The 12,223-nt window shown below is 41.8% G+C and overlaps 1 protein-coding gene across 4 annotated transcripts in view; it reads right to left on the reverse strand.

Moving 5' to 3' along the window:
* The window catches only part of USH2A (usherin), a 372,227-nt gene that overhangs the window by 308,386 nt on the left and 51,618 nt on the right, over positions 1 to 12,223 (reverse strand). The gene's annotated exons all lie outside the window — the stretch shown is intronic.

Below are 12,223 nucleotides of genomic sequence, written 5' to 3' on the forward strand. Positions count from 1 at the left end.
AAACTCTGTCCCTCTTTTCTCAGTTCAGCTGGGATCCAAGTGTTCCACTTGAGTGATGGGACATAAAGGTGTTGTCCTATTCCCTAAATGGGTAGCATTGCTATTTGGAAGGAGCTGAGGCATCCTTTCTTATGCTAGGGCCATAATCTGGGAGTATTTGTCCCACATTCTGTGCAAGATTAAAGGACTCCCTAAAAGCTATTTCAATTTCAAACCTCTGAAAGCCAGGGGTGTGCGGGGGAGGGAAATATAAACAAACCAACCAATCTTTATACTGGTCACTTGCAAATATGGTGGGAAAACTGACCACAGTGAAAGAGGGAAATGGCAATGGTACAGAGACAGGGAAACAAATGGAAGACATAAGCCAATATATAACATAGCTGAGAACACAGTCAAAACAACACAAGATGCAGCAGATGTGAATTGGCAAAAGGTTTAGGATTCATAATCAAGGTATGAAACCTAACTTTTCTAACTTAGGTGTTCTGGGGAACACAGAGATGGCAGCAAACAAATTATTATTTTTCTTTAGGTCAGTATATTTCTTTCAGTGCAAATATTTACAAATGTGAAAGAGTACGGTGATTCAAAACTAATTCATCCATAACATCAAAAGCTGTAGCTCAATACACTTTGCTTTTAACTAGCTACCAGAACAAAAATGTCTCTTAACAGTTGTCTTTCTCATCTTAAACCTATGTGTACAGCAAATCTAAAACAACAGGGGAGTCCTGTAGCATTAGAGACAAAGCTACTTGAAAGTTACACTTGAATGTTACCATCACACCTTCCCACCTGCAATGAAGCTTTATTAACACAAGATAAAATAGAGCATTTCAACATCTTACAGTAAACTCAGTGCAGAGAACTCTGAAGTCAGAGAAGCCATGTATTCCCACCCCTTCCTCATAAAAGGCCCTGTAGTCCACCAAAACCTCTTCAATATTCTAACAAAGATCTATTACTGATATATCAGACACATTTTTAAGGGAGATATTAAAAAAAGCAGGAATACACCACTTAAAAGGCAAGACAACAGAAAGCACAAAAAAGGTAAGAGTTAAGGGACCATGGTAGCAGAAAACACAGCAACAAGGATTTTCAAGTTGTTCCCTTTTAGTCTGGATTTGACCCTAATATTTAATTTGCTATAAGAGACCCAATCATGCAACACAGCCATTCCTTGAAGAACTCGCATGTGAAAAGCCGCTCTTGAGTTTAATCCTAAATGAAGAAAAATACCCTGTTTAATACCTAACTGCAAAAGAAACATTTTGTGTTAGTGATCATCGCATACTCAGGTTACTCAAGAGCAAGTATCAGATACCTCATTAGCACTCAACAAATACCTTATACCCCAAAAGACTTTAAAGCTACCCCAAAGCTACCACATGAAGAAAACCATTACAAAAACTGGAAATCTGGTCAAATTAGGGAAGTTAAGAGAGGATAACCACCACAAAATTTTAAAACCAGAATAACACAATATAAAAATCAGCTTTTAATGAGCAACATGCTTAAGAAATAAATTAGAAATAAAGGAAGACTACCAGAAAATCAGTGAGGGCAATAACTAAGTGGTGTGCTAAGCAGATATAGATTGGAAATCAGAACTTTTCACTAATAACAGGTTGCCAGAGGTTATGGGGAATCTCCATCCCCAGAGGTATCAAGGCTCATCCAAACAAAATCATGACTGAGTGAATCTAGCTCTGACAACAATCTTGTTTTGAGCTGGAGGAGATGGCTAACTAATGCTTCTATGATTCTGTGTAGAATTCAGGACAGACAGAAACACAACAGGAATTACAAAGGAAGTATTTCACAGCTGTTCACCATGCAACAGATGTTACCATTCTCTGTTAGGAATGCTTTTCAAGACTGGTTTCAAACCAAAATATCAAAAAGAAAAGATTTTAGCAAAAACTCATCTGTTAAAAAGCGTCTGTTCCTGAGTCAAGAGTTCCATATGAACTGGAATGTAAAATTACTGAGTTATTAATTGCTTAGATCAACCTCAGTAAAAGAAGAATTAAACGACAGAAGATTCCTCAATCTCCTTAAAAGGCTGTAAGCAAGCTTCTGAGATCTACAGGCTAGTAGTAGCCTTTTTCTGTATAGAGCAAATTAATAGAAATTAGTTTAATACACTGGAAAAGATTGGTACTTTATTTGAAAAGAAAAACCATGCTTCATGATTCAACTTCGTTTCTTTAAGTCAGTAACATCTGGAAATATCACATATATTGAAGCAAATGGATCATCAAAAATCAATTTAATTTCTACAACAAGATGTACAAACTTAACACCTGGGGAAAACTAATGCTGACTCTAGATAGATGGTGCTGAGTCCAAAATTAGCGCAAGAAAGGAGCTGTAAAGGTTTCTCCATTCCCTCTAAAAATCATTTGAAATCTCTATAGCAGTTAAAAAAGCAACAGGAATACTGGAATTAATAGGAAAGGAACTGAAAATTACACAGAAAATGTCATTCTGTCATAAAAATACATTGTGTATCTCAACATTTTGCACACTTTGTATATCTGGTTACCCTCTCTAAAATAAAATAGGTCACAGAGTGAGTGGAATAAGCAAAGATACACATGACAAAGACTGGGGGGTGGGGGGTGTCAAAAACTTCAGTTTATAAAGAGGTGACTGAAATGTAGGGAATGCAAGTCTATAAAGTCATGAATGGCTTATACAACGAATACTCATTGTTTCTCATAAGAAGAACACACCCAAGAAGTTATCAGAAAGCTAATTTAAAAGAATGAAAAAGCACTTTTTCTGTACGCCTTGAACATATATAGAAAAATACACTATCTTTTTGAAATGCATTAACTAATAAGTTAGATTAATTCTGTACGTGGACACCAAACATGACAACTCAAATGAAACCCCTGTGTTTGGCTCAGGTAGTCCCAAAACAATCTAGAGAAGTGTAGTAGCACAGAAGAATAAAGGTTCTTAACACCAGCTACTGGTAACTATCAGAGAGGCTATCAGAGCTGTGGCCGCCCCATCCCTGGTAGTGTTCAGGGCCAACCTGGACAGGGCTTGGAGCAACCTTCTCTAGTGGAAGGTGTCCCTGCCCATGGCAGGGGGTTGGAACTGGATGAGCCTTAAGGTGCCTTCCAAAACAAACCAGTCTGTAATTCTATGATACTGTGCTAGACGAAAGTCTCATTTCAGTCAGTATAGCTATTCTGATCCTAAACAGATGGAAACCCAAGTCCAAACATGAGCAGCTTAATAGCCACTTTTTTATGCAACAAGTGAACTATGCAGATTACTGAGTGCTAAGAGAAACAAAGAGCAACATCATCTTCAGCAGAATTTTAACTGTCAAGCTATTATAAACAGTAATTTCCATCCAATTCAGTTGCAGAAAATACATGTCCCCAAATTTTCTCTTGATGCTCTTTACTGAAGCATGCATTTTTTTTTCTCCAGAAACCAGCCAATGAAACCAGTTGGAGATCTTCCTATACAAATTTCTTCCTACCTTGCCATCATGGAAAAAACAGTTTTCCATCTGTAACCAATACAAGCGGCAAGTGATTTCCTGAGTCTAAGAAGAGGGAAAGTCTTTCATGGCAGTTTGAGGAAAGTATAGGAAATTAAAAGTTTTTGTTAGAGGGGGAGGCTTATCATATTCTTTCTTAATAGATCTGAAGAAGTTTCTATGCACTAGACTAGAGGATCTGTAAATAATCCACTGACATCCTGTCCTGGGTTCAGCAGTAGCAGTCACTTTTGTCCTTGGTAGCTGGTGCAGTGCTGTGTTTTGACTTTCGGCCTGGGAACAGAGCTGATAACACTGATGTTTTAGTCTGACCAAGGACTTTGTGAGACTCATGCTCTGCCAGGGAGGAGGGGAAGCCGGGAGGAAGCAGAGACAGGACACCTGACCCAAACTGACCAAAGAAGTATTCCATACCACAGCATGTCATGCCCAGGATGTAACTGGGCATGGGACTGCAGGGTTGGATGAGGTATCGGTCAGTGCTTGGTCAGGCTTGGGGGGGGGCGAGTTATCGGTTGGCTGGTGGTGAGGTGATGTAGTCTCTTCCCTTGTTATTTCCTTTATCATTATTATCATTGGTGGTAGCAGTAGTGATTTGTGTTATACCTTAAGTTACTAAACTGTTCTTATCTCAACCCGTGGGAGTTGCATTATTTTTGATTCTCCTCTCTGTCCCTCTGGGAGTAGGGGGAGGTCAAGAATGGGGGGGAAGTGAGTGAATGAGCTGCCTGACTGGTTTTAAACCACAACAGCTCTTTTTTGGTGCCTAACGTAGGGCACAGGGCCCTGAGATAACGACAGATCCGACCGGATTAATAGTCACTCGTCACAACGCGGATTTACTGGTTCTCAAGAGTTGTTCCTCTTGATCTCACAGTTTCAGAACGCAGTACATTACTTAGAGCCGGTATTTGCTGTGTTAGTGTTATCAAGTGTGGGGCTTGGGCTAAGGTTCTTGTCTCACTGTGCTTTATGGCAATGGCTTGTAATACGGGCGGGCTCCAGCAGCAGGGCGCGACGGACGTGGCCGTGGACTTCTACCTGGCCGTCCGGCTGCTCTTCACCGTCCTGGCCCTCACCCTACTCTCCATCTTCGTGAGGCTGCGGGGACCCGAGGGGGAGCGGCCCCGGGAGCCGGCGGCAGCCGAACCGGCCCGGGAATGCGGCCCCGGGGACCAAGCGGCGGCGGGAGCGGGGCCGGAGGCCGCGAGGGGACGGCTGCGGGTGGAGGAGGTCGGGGCGGTCGAGGAGAAGAAGGAGGCGGCTGCCGAGCAGCGGGAGAAGGCGGCGGAGGAGCCGAGCCCCGCGGAGGAGCCGAGCCCCGCGGAGGAGCCGAGCCCCGCGGCCGAGCCCAACCCCACGAGGGCCGAGAGCATTCCCCGGCAGCCGCCCGCCGAGCCCCAGGAGGATGCAGGAGACCACGCAGCATTTCCCAGCAAGGCAGAGGAGGAAGAGCTGGACTCAGGAAAAGAGAAGCTGGCGGTGGGAGAGCCGGCAAGCACAGCGGCTACACCAGCCCCAGTGACAAGTACAGCAGCATCGTCTGAGAGTTCTGAAGGTTTTGAATGGCCTTTGGGCATCCTTGGGACCTGCCTGCTGATTGTGATGGGGATCAGCATGTTGGCACACACACAGACTGTGTTCTACCCACAACCATTTTGTCTGATCTCAAAAGTTAAGCAGAGTCAGGTTTGGGTCTTGTCTGGGGTTAGACGACGATATAGGAGGACCAAGAGGTTTTCCCCAAGTCTGGACAGTCATGAGTGGCAGGGTGTGTGGGACAGTATGGGCAAGTATCTAATCCACTGGGCCCCTCCAGTGCTTTGGAAGTGTCGGAGATGGAAGGCAGCTGTGTGGAGTCCCCAGCAACAAGCTGCAGAAACTGCTGAAGGGGACAGTGAATTATTTTGAGCCTGGTGGACCCATGCCACTTAAGGCCAACAGAGCAGAGATGCAACATAGAGATGGACTCATGCTCAAGGGGTGGACATAACAATGGACGCCCAGGTTATTCACGAGTGTTAACACTACACACAGCCTCTCCTGCTCTAAAAGACTGTTACAAGAGATGGAGCCTGACATCATGGACCAAATGGACTCAGCAGGTTTACAGGGATTGGTCCATGCACTAAGAAATGACCTCTGTGTGTGTAGGTGGATGTGTATATATATATATATATATATATATATATGTGTAAGAGCGATGGTATATTGAAAATGTGGGATCTGAGCATGACATGAATGGTATGGAATAAGGGGTGGACACTGTCCTGGGTTCAGCAGTAGCAGTCATTTTTGTCCTTCTTGGTAGCTGGTGCAGTGCTGTGGTTTGATTTTCGGCCTGGGAACAGAGCTGATAACACCGATGTTTTAGTCTGACCAAGGACTTTGTGAGCCTCATGCTCTGCCAGGGAGGAGGGGAAGCTGGGAGGAAGCAGAGACAGGACACCTGACCCAAACTAACCAGAGGTATTCCATACCACAGCACGTCATACCCAGGATGTAACGGAGAGTTACCTGGAAGGGCTAGGGACTGTGGGGTTGGAAGAGGTATCCGTCGATGCTTGGTCAGGCTGGGGGGATGAGTTATCGGTTGGCTAGTGGTGAGGTGTTGTATTTTCTTCCCTTGTTATTTCCTTTCATTATTATCATTGGTGGTAGCAGTAGTGATTTGTTACTAAACTGTTCTTATCTCAACCTGTGGGAGTTGCATTCTTTCCTCTCTGTCCCTCTGGGAGTAGGGGGAGGGCAAGAAGGGGGGGAGTGAGTGAAGGAGCTGCCTGACTGGTTTTAAACCAGGACACATTCTTCCATACTACCGATTTCAAAGTCACAAGACTTTCTACAAGGAAAAACAGTCAGGCACAAAAAAGACATTCTATAGCATTCTATAGACAAGATAAAAAGGAGCCTCTAGATTCACAAGTGACTATTTTGGTTTTGTTTTAGCTGTGACTTGAAACCTTTCCATTCTGTTTCTTCAGCCATTTTCTATCAATACAGTGTCTGAAGATGAAAGATATCTATTAAATACAGAAAAATATTCAAAATACAGAACAACAAATTCAGTATAACTCAGTTTTTAACCCTGACTTCTGCAGTAAGCACGGCATTGCAAAACACATGAATATTAGCTAAGGAAAATATGCCACTCTAATGCACACCATATTATTGCATACACTTCAAGTAGCTGTGCAGTATTTTAGAGAAACAGTTGAGAAATATGCTCCAGATAAAAATAGTAGATGGAGGATGGAAAAAATAAAAGTACTTGTAAAACTGGGAAGGTTTTGTAGAGTTCTGTAATTGATTGTCCTGGATGCTTCAGCACACTGAAGACAGAAGAGAGAACATGCTTACAAACCTCATAGATCACCTCAGCTCTGGAGGCTCAGCCAGCACCCTGAGGGGCAGCAACCAGCCTTAATGGCCCTGAGCAGCCCCACTTGGGGCCTCCACTCACCCTTTCTGCATATAGCCCAGGAGCTACAGATCTGGGCATCGAGGAGCTAGTCTGGGCATCCACACCTAAGCTGGGCTATGGTGCAGTTGTGCCTGTCCCCCTGGAAGGATGTCTTCGACTCAGGCTGCAGCCATGTCTTCAGCCTCATCGCCTGCTGGCTCCAGACTGGACCCCCTGTATGGACCCCGGACCTGAGGACCTGATTTATCACTTTATTTTGTCTGGGGTTGTCAGTGGGTCTTGTTATGAGCACTTGGCCATGTGTCAATGCCATGAGACCACACCCTGCCTGGGGCCAGGGTGTGCTGGGATCACCCTCAGTTGGAGGATTTTCAACATCATTAGTGCGAATAGTCTACAATCAGTAAAGCTGAAGTAAATGCAGAAGCTGGAAATACAACACATAGCAAGGAGACATCAAATGTGAAATAAAGAAAACTTGTCAAGAAACAATAACATGGAAAATAACCTGGAAGTGACAGTGGCCCTCTGCAGATTACACACAAACAGTATGATACCGGGATTTTAGCAAAAAGAGAAAAGCAAAATTAGTTACATGTGTGATCTCAAGTTCATACAAAAATAGGTTACTGCATGAATTTAGGAAAGAAACTAATGATTGGGCTTGATTTGGGGAAAGTTTGGCTTAAAAATGGGAAATAAAGAAAAACAATATCTTTAAGTTCTCTGTACCCGCAGAGAAGCACCAAAATAATCCAGAAGCACTGTGAAATGCTTGACAATGGCTACTATTACAAAGAAGCTGTTAAATGTTTGTAACACTGCAGAAATAGGTGTACCACAAGTTACAATGTGGAAATCTACATCAAAATAGTAGAACAAACTTTTTCTACAACTACAGAAAAACCTAAGTGAATTATGAAGCAAAGTAGCTGTCATTATTGCTATTATTATTTCTATAAATATAGCTTATTCTAGAAACAATGGTAACATTGAGGGCACTGGTAGCAATTAATATTTAAAGCTTTTTAACTAGCATTTCACCAGTTTGCACAGGAGATATTACTGAACTTTCCCCTCCTCCCCCCTATCCAAGTGCTATCTGTCATTTAAGGAAATAAGCCTTTAATTATGCTGGTTATAGAAGAGCAGAAAGCTACCTGTACTCTCACCGTTTATGCCCAAGAGGGATAAGAGAGATTTTCTGACCCAAAAAGTAAGCAGTCAGTAACAGCCTATTAACATAACTGCCTTGGTACTAAATCACTTATGGAAAATATTTGTCTAGATTGTTCACCACAAAAATGAGTCTGTCCAAGCATTACTACCAAGTGGTGGTGTATCTTGGGACATCATAATTACAACTGTTATTTGATACAGAAAATCACGGATGCTAAACTGGACTATATCCCTTGTGTCATCTATAATTCACATATGAAATACACTTTAGTCCCATATCCTTGAATGCAAACAGTTATAAAAAGTATGCAAGCAATTTCCTCCTGCACAAATCACAGCTACAGCATCACTGGACTTAATCTGGAAGCAGAGTACTTGACATTTCTGAGTGTTGGATGTACCAAGCAGTTCACACTGCTTTAGACTATAAAGATACCACTTTTTAATTGAGGGATACTCAAACTCACCACATCTAAAATCTCAAATTAAAACGGGAGCTTGCTCAGGAACCCTCCCTATGTCCAGTTACTAAACTGATACAAGGATTTAAGAAGAGATTTAAGTACCGGAAAAAGGGCAACATATTCCAAAGAATTGTTCTAATTATTGTTTAAGAGACAGTAAACTATATAGCCATAGAGCCTATCTAGTAGATATTCAACACATAAATATCATGGTCTCAGAAACATACCTTCTGACTACTTAAAATCTTGCTGACCATATGTATTTCTAAAGTATAAAATGGAATTTCCTGGGAAAAAGAAAAAATGAAATCTATTTGACCTAAGCTTTTCAGAAACTTAAAAGCATCTTTTTCTCCTGGAACTTCCCTATAATTTCCAATAGATATGCTCTGGTGTCTGGGATAGAAGAAACATATTGCCAGAACCAATCAGAACGTCTCTCCAATTCTGGTGAATAAAAATAAGATGTGGCTTGATGTTACTAAAAAAAACACCTAATACTGACACTTCCTAAGTTTCTTTTACCAAAGTTAACTTCTGTTTTTGAAGCCCAAAACACATGACAAAAACTTTTGCAGCTGACAGTCATTACTAATTTCGACTAAGGACAGAAGCACCTTTCCTTGACTAGCTGGTGATGCCCTAAAATTTACATGTTAAGACCCACCGGTCTGGTTAGGTCCTACATGAAATTCTTTCTGTTCATGCTGTCATTGCTGGCTTTGAAAGTGACTGGTACCAATCTCAATGCTCTGCCTTTTTGATATAAATGCTAATTATATACTTCTCACTACCTTCCTGGATGCAAATCTGGCAAGGACTCCAGAATCCAGCTGACTGCAATCTCAGCAAGTAGGAGGAGGGAGCAAGGGGGCTGAGGACTTTTCCTTCGTTCAGTTTAGGAAATGAGAACTGTATGGTGTGCTGGCTCACATACATAGGTTAATGGTCTGACCACCAAATACCTGAGAGTATTCTTGCTCTATCAGCTTTGGGAACTGAAAATTGAATAAGCAGCAATAATGAAATTCCTTTTCACTCCCCTGCTATCTCTTGGTGTCATTGAATATGATGACTTTCAGAAGTCAGTAACTTTCTGCTACTTCCGCACAAAATGTGAAATGAGGTGTTTACCCTCTGTCCATGGCACTCCAAAGAGTGGGATTGGACCAAATCCCCAAAATAACTGACAAACTATCACAGAAAACTAGCATTTCCATGGTCCAAAATCCTTCAGGAATAAAGCCATAAAATTATTTAATGTAAAAAAGCCCATTTTCCTTCATTTTAGCAATAAGATTAAAGCCCTTACACAAAGGGAATTCCAGGATTCAGAATACACAGTGTTTTATAATTTGATTTTATGGAGTCCACTATTCACATGAGCTCTTCATTGATACATTTGCATCTTTTATATTCCTTATTTTATTTGAAGAATGCAACTGTTGACTGAAATGCCCATAATTAACTGCTTTTCCTATGTTCTTTCCCTTGTAATACACATTCTAGTTATTTATTTGCCTTCAACCACAATACACAGGTTGAAAACTGTGTAGGTGGAAAAATGAGAACAGGGTAATGCTCACTCCAATTTTAGATCAAAGAATTTATCAACTCAGAAGTAAAATTATCAGAAATATTCTACTTTGGTTTCATATACAATAGGTATTGGCTAGCTTTTTCACTGTCTATAAAAAAATAAACCAAACATTCAAAATTGACGGGAACATTAAGAAATTCAAAAGAGCAATATTTAGGGATGTACAGAAAGATCTAATCTGAAACCTGTTCAAAAGCTTACCTGGTAGCACTGGAATCTGTTTTCATTTGACTCCACAGAGAAAAGAGTAACTAACATTTTGTTCATCTTCATGCCTTTGAATGAGTTTTCTTGCAACACTAGACAATACAGCTACCACCTTGACAAAATGCAATTCAGTCTTTGCAACTCTGGAAAATATTCTCTGCAGTAAAATACAGCTTCTTTGCTGGATATATAAGGAATATAAGGAATATACATAATATATATATAGGAATATAAGGAATATATATAAGGAGTATAAGGAAGAAATTTACTGTGAGAGTGGCGAGACACTGGCAGAGGTTGCCCAAGGAAGTGGCAAATTCTCCATCCCTGGAAGTGTTCAAGGCCAGGTTGGATGGAGCTTGGAGCAACCTGCCCTAGTGGGAAATGTCCCTGCCCATGGCAGGGGGTTGGAACTGGATGAGCTTAAGGTTCTTTCCAGCCCTAGCTATTCAATGATTTATTTTCATGGTAAGAATAAATTTTTTAAATCAGCAAAAGCTGAGTAAAGAAAGATGCCTAAACTCACTGACACCTGAATGGCACTTCCAAAGACTATGCAAAAGCAATAGCAATACTTCTAGCTTTGCCTGGAACAAGTCCTGGGAAAAGAGTGTTGGTTTTTTTTTTACTTTCACAGCAGTATATATGGCATATTATAATAGAATCAGGGAAGGACTACAAACTGCTGTACCTTACTGAATATATAAATATTTGTAGAGCAGTCTGGGTAAAAAGCAGCACAGGAAAATGAGTCAAGGATTGTGCAGTAAGGGCCAGAAGAAATAAATCTCCATCTCTCTACACAAGCAAGAATGATCACATCAGCAGTATTCTGGCAAGAATTTTCTCATGTGTGAATGGTTAGGGAGAAGGGAAGAAGGCAGACAATGCTTCTTTCACTCTCATAAAGCTCAGGCACCTCAAATAATTCATCTGATCATCCTGATAGAAATATTTTTATGACAAATGTTCGCAAAGAGAATGTAACCAACGTGTCCTTTTTATACACTGATTAGATGTTAATAACCAGCATAGAAGTGGACAGTGGCTGCTGCAAATCTTCCTCTTGTACCCACCAGTCTCAAGGGAAAAATTTCTGTCTTTGAAAAAAGGTCTAATTAACTCCTCGTGGATGCACTGCTACACCACTCTTTAAACCCAGTTATCACTACATGCTATAAAGTTGTAAGTTTGAAGGGGTTTAATATAGAATCATAGAATAGTTAGGGTTGGAAAGGACCTTAAGATCATCCAGTTCCAACCCCCCTGCCATGAGGCAGGGACACCTCACACTAAACCGTGTCACCCAAGGCTCTGTCCAACCTGGCCCTGAATACAGCCAGTGATGGAGCATTCACAGCTTCCCTGGGCAACCCATTCCAGTGCCTCACCACCCTTACAGTAAAGAACTTCTTCCTTATATCCAACCTAAACTTCCCCTCTTTAAGTTTTAACCCCTTACCCATTGTCCTATCACTACCGTCCCTAATGAAGAGTCCCTCCCCAGCATCCCTATAGGCCCCCTTCAGATAACTGGAAGGCTGCTATGAGGTCCCCACGCAGCCTTCTCTTCTCCAGGCTGAACAACCCTAACTTTCTCAGCCTGTCTTCATATGGGAGGTGCTCCAGTCCCCTGATCATCCTCATGGCCCTTCTCTAGACTTGTTCCAACAGTTCCATGGCCTTTTTATGCTGAGGACACCAAAACTGTACACAATACTCCAAGTGAGGTCTCATGAGAGCAGAGTAGAGGGGCAGGATCACTTCCTTCGACCTGCTGGTCACACTGCTTTTGATGCAGCCCAGGATATGGCTGG

This window comes from Pezoporus occidentalis, unplaced genomic scaffold (genome assembly GCF_034315485.1).
Source record: "Pezoporus occidentalis ecotype Australia unplaced genomic scaffold, CSIRO_AGI_Poc_V1 ctg93, whole genome shotgun sequence".
NCBI lineage: Eukaryota > Metazoa > Chordata > Aves > Psittaciformes > Psittacidae > Pezoporus > Pezoporus occidentalis.